This window comes from Solanum tuberosum, unplaced genomic scaffold (genome assembly GCF_000226075.1).
Source record: "Solanum tuberosum cultivar DM 1-3 516 R44 unplaced genomic scaffold, SolTub_3.0 scf00653, whole genome shotgun sequence".
Taxonomy (NCBI): domain Eukaryota; kingdom Viridiplantae; phylum Streptophyta; class Magnoliopsida; order Solanales; family Solanaceae; genus Solanum; species Solanum tuberosum.
Window position 1 is genome coordinate 35,488 of NW_006239565.1, and position 5,477 is coordinate 40,964.

Below are 5,477 nucleotides of genomic sequence, written 5' to 3' on the forward strand. Positions count from 1 at the left end.
CGACTCCAAAAAATCTATCAATTAACAACATATATTGTTTGAAATTGACGGAAAAAGAAACTATAAATTACAATAATTAACAAAATAAATCTCTCGACTCCAACAAATCTATCAATTAATGCCACATAAATTGGGACATGGCAAATAACATATATTATTAAAAAATTAGGTTCAAAATGTACTATAAAATACAATAATTAACAACTTAATATATTAAAGAGACATATAAAAAAGGGTCAATATTTGAAATTCTGCATGTGCCACATAAATTAGAACAAAGAGAGTAATAAATATTATTTTCAAAATTATGTTAAAAAAAAGTACTACAAATCACAATAGCTAACAATTTAAAATATTTTAAAAATCATATAAAATTTTCAATAACTTCTCAAATTCCATAATATGACATAAATTATATATATATATTAAAATGAACCCCTTGAAAACAAAATAAGTTTGACTCAATAGATAAGTGGTTCAACAAATTCCCATAAGGTCACTGGTTCGAATCCCATGGACAACATTTTTTTCCCTGTTTTTTAATGCTTTGGAAAATGAAACTTTTGGGCTTAGACTTTCTTCTTTTTTTTCATTATTTTTTCCTTTTGTTCCATTTCTTCTTTTTAATTTGTTTTTGTTTAAATTTATTAGGCACATTCTTTTTTTTTTCTTTTTATATCTATTATTCATTTTGTTTCAACACAACTCTTTTTCCATATACTAACTTGAATAACTCTTTTAAAAAATGATGAATTATATTTAACTTGAAATTGGGATAGAAATATAATTTATTTATTTAAAAAAAAAAGTAAATTAGATGTAATTGAATGAAGAAACTTAAATATCTTCAACATCCTTTTAAAATATCAGTTTATAGAATTCATGAAATTTCTTTTATATTTTTAATTCTATTTTAGAGAGATGGAAACTAAACATATTTGATTTATCCGTTATTTGTCTTTTGTACAAATTATAACTAACCTAGTAAATTGAACTATATGAACTAAAAAATTGGCGATGCTATTTATTTATCTTCTGAATATGCATTATAATATTAGTAACTTTATTCTTACAGACTTTTAGAGAATCTTGATGATTTTCATAGTAATATGTGATTGAATGGATGCTAATTTAAAAATTTTAAAAAGTTAAAAATAAAGTGAAACATTACAAAATAAAAGTATAAAAAGCACAAGAAATTTTAAGAATGTTCGATGGAGCATGATAAAAGTAGAAAGAAATGCTTACTACGGTATGATAAAGTAAGTTAAATTTAGCATGATAAGGTAAATATCTTTCTTCCCTGTCTTGCTCCCTTTTTCATCATTTAGTTTTCACATGTTTTTAGGAATTAACTTATGTAATACAGTCGATTCATTAAAATTCTTATGAATGTATCATTGTCCTCGATATCTTTGATTAATTTAGTTTTTACTTTTATGAACCAATGAAATATCTATGGTTCTTGTACAAAAAGCATGTCGAGGGACTACTACGCTCACCACGCACTTGCATTACCACCTAAACTTCTTCTTTATACTTTGAACCCCTCAACAAAAATCTTAGATCCGCCATTGCTTGTATGTACCCTTTATGAGTTAAGTTGCATTGAAGTTAGTAATAACTATGGAGTACTACTGTTCAACTTGCTTTCATATAATTTATTTATACATTTTCTTGTCTTTGTATATATGTCTTGTATAGCTATACTAAAAGGTTCTATGGAGTGTTTAGTTTTTTTTTTATATTGTATTTGTTTGTATGTCTGATAAGCTATTACAATAGATTCTTTTGTAACTGTTTATTTTCATCTTTGACTTTTTGTGAACTTTGGTCTAATTGCATAAAGTGAACAATCAAGAAAAAGAATTTTTGCAGCCTATGCTTGTTTGACACATAGTTTAGATTGTTCTATTCTTTTTAACCCCCCAACCCCATCTCTCAAATTGTATTAATGCTTACTGGTAAGCTGAGGATTCTTGATTAGTCACAAGAAACTGTTTTTACTTGACTGATATTGCTTAAAGTTGAAGTCTTTTGTTCTTATTAGAGGTGTTTATTGTAGGAGGAATTAAGAAGATGATGGTGGAAAATATTGAGAAGAAATTTGATGCAGAACAAGTGATTGAGGATTTTGAGGTGTTGACTAAAAATGCTGGGAGGATTCAAGTAGAGACACTTGAGAAAATTCTGAAAGAAAATGGGGGGACAGAGTATTTGAAGCAATGGGGTCTGAATGGCAAAACTGATGTTGAGACTTTCAAGGCTTGTGTCCCTATTGTCAGTCACAATGATTTGGAGCCTTACATTCAAAGAATTGCTGATGGTGATCTTTCACATGTTCTTACTGGAAAGCCCATTGAAACCATCTCCTTGACGTAAGGAAAAAAGTTCCCTTCTTTTATGGGTTGATGTTTAAAGAAGTTTCTTGTCTGTCGATTTCTGTTACTATCTACTATCTCAAGTACTTCGATTATCACACTTTCGTAATGTGATTACTGTTCCTTTTTTCAGAATGTTTTATCATGCTTTTTGTGGTATTTTGTCATGATCCCTTCACTTTAGTTATTCTTTTTCAATTTGCTTTGATGTGTTTTCCCTTGAGTTGATCGTTTATCGAAAACTACCTCTCAAAGTAGGGGTAAGGTCTGCGTACGTTGTACTCTACCTAGATTCCACTTGTGAGAGTGCAGTGGGTATATTGTTGTATGTTTAAAGAAATTTACTAAGGAAATTTAATGGTTGATTTGCAGTTCTGGTACTACTCAAGGGAAGCCAAAGTTTGTACCTTTCAATGATGAATTGATGAATTCCACCATGCAGATATTCAAGACTTCTTTTGCCTTTAGGAACAAGTAATTTGCCATTTGTCATTTTGTTCCGTGTCTTGTTTCTCATGTAATTTGCTTGTTGGTTCATGAAGTTTTTTTTTTTTTTTTTCATAAATACATCATATAGCCTAGGGATAAAGGCAAATAGTTCCATAATAATTGGAGCAGCCATGGAAAGTTAAAAGTGTTTAAATGGTGATAGATGTAGGGACCTTTACCTAACTTGTGTCACACTTTCTAACTCCCAAGAAAAGAAAAGGAACTATTGGTTGTTTCTGCAATAGTAATAGTAATAGTAATAGTTCACACTATGTTTAGGCCTACACATGGCTTAGTGTAATAGTTCTGTTTTTTTCTTTCAGAGAATTTCCAATTGGGAATGGGAAGGCTTTGCAGTTTATTTACAGCAGCAAGCAGTTTAAAACTAAAGGTGGTTTGGCAGCTGGAACAGCCACTACCAATGTGTATAGAAATGCACAATTCAAGAAGACAATGAAGGCAATGTCTACCCCAGTTTGTAGTCCTGATGAAGTGATATTTGGTCCTGATTTTCAACAATCCTTATACTGTCACCTTCTGTGTGGTCTCATTTTCCGCGATGAAGTTCAAGTTGTTTCGTCTACGTTTGCACATAGCATTGTCCATGCTTTTCGAACTTTCGAACAAGTATGGGAAGCACTTGTTGTTGACATAAGGGAGGGAATCTTATCGAGCCGAGTCACTGTCCCATCCATAAGATTGGCTATGTCGAAATTGCTGAAGCCTGATCCAGAACTGGCTGATACAATTTATAGCAAATGCTCAAGTTTAAGCAATTGGTACGGTTTGATTCCTGAACTCTTCCCGAATACAAAGTACATTTATGGTATCATGACAGGTTCCATGGAGCCTTACTTGAAGAAACTGAGGCACTATGCAGGGGAATTACCTCTATTGGGTGCAGATTATGGTTCTTCTGAAGGATGGGTTGGAATAAACGTTAACCCGAAATTCCCCCCTGAGATGGTTACTTATGCAGTGTTACCAAATATTGGCTATTTTGAATTCCTCCCACTCGAGGAAAATCTCATTGGCATGGAGAAAGCAAACTCTCCAGTCGGCCTGACTGAAGTTAAACTTGGTGAAGTGTATGAAATTGTCTTCACCAATTTCGCAGCTACAATTTTCTTGCACGTCTTTTCTTGAAAATGCTATGCTCATCAAATTGTGGTCTCTCTTTGGAGTGAACATAACATGCTAAACCTGCGATCGTTGGTCATTTATGGGAACATAGTCTAATTTATTCAGTGATTCTTCCCGGTGAACGAGTTTTGCTCTAATTTAGTGACTTCCATGTAATTCAGCTGAATGAGTCAATTTCTCTCAGCTTAGACTTGTGGTGTTTAGCATCGTCCTTAGTCTTCGTTCTTTATGGCAATATTGCAGGAAACATATATGCCTGCCTGTCTGGCATAAAATTCTGAATTCTACTTAGATAGAAAAGATTTATCGTTTGTTTTTACGCCTTATTCTGGAGTTAACATGTTTTTTGTACATGGTCTGTTGTACTCATTTGTTCTGCAATACTTGCATGTGCTTGATATTCATTTCCCTTTTGTTGTTAAGTACTCCTTAGAATGTTGGAATCTTTTGCATTCTTCCTTCTAAGTTCTGTCTAGTTGCTCCCTACCTACTACACTTAACAAATTTATTCAAAATAACAAGCTGAGAAAGATTTGCAACATAGACAAGAACACTGAGAAAGATTTGCAACTAGCTGTGGAAGCTGCAGGCAAGCACTTAGTTGACGAAAAGCTAGAAGTGGTGGACTTCACAAGCCATGTCAACGTCTCAGCTGATCCAGGACACTACGTCATCTTCTGGGAACTGAGTGGGGAAGCAACTGATGAAATATTGCAAGAGTGCTGCAACTGTCTGGACAAGTCGTTCCTCGATGCAGGCTACGTGAGCTCCCGGAAAGTGAATGGAATTGGAGCACTTGAACTGAGGATTGTTAACAGGGGGAACCTTTCATAAGATATTGGATCATTTCGTTGGATTAGGAGGCGCGGTGAGCCAGTTCAAAACCCCTAGATGTGTTGGTCCAAAAAATAGCTCATTGATCCAAATACTGTCTAGTAATGTTGTTAAGAGCTATTCCAGTACTGCTTTCTATTAAATTTATATATCTATCTTTCCAAATTTGTAGCTTTGTTGGGCATTCTTATCTTAATATATAATAGTTGTAATATATTTATGTTTTTTTTTGGACTAATGTCTAAACATATAGACCATAGATAGCAAATTCCTAAAATGTGGTTGGTTGACGCGAAGCCAACGAGCAAATAGAGCAGAAAGCTTATCGTTTCTTTCAATTATAGGTGTGAATTTGCCTATATGTAAACAAAGTTAATATCATTTGAAAATGAATAGTTCAAATAGAATTATACCGACTGTTGGGTATTATTTGCCCTGAGTTTCTTACCATAAATAGGTTTTCCTTTGAGGAAAATGTTTTGGATTGGCTAGTTCTTTTCTTGTAGGAAAAGGTTTAAGACTCTATAAATAGAGGTTTGTTCCTTCTAAATTAATCAGCATTCACAATGTAGTCTTAAGGGCTTTGAGAGTTTTGGTTAGGGGGAGAATTTGTGGGTCACAAGCTTGATA

General features: G+C 33.1%; 1 pseudogene; it reads left to right on the plus strand.

The window, feature by feature from the left end:
• The first annotated feature begins 1,607 nt into the window (after nucleotides 1-1,607).
• On the plus strand, nucleotides 1,608-5,028 carry LOC102603041 (probable indole-3-acetic acid-amido synthetase GH3.5; annotated as a pseudogene).
• Nucleotides 5,029-5,477: the final 449 nt, after the last annotated feature.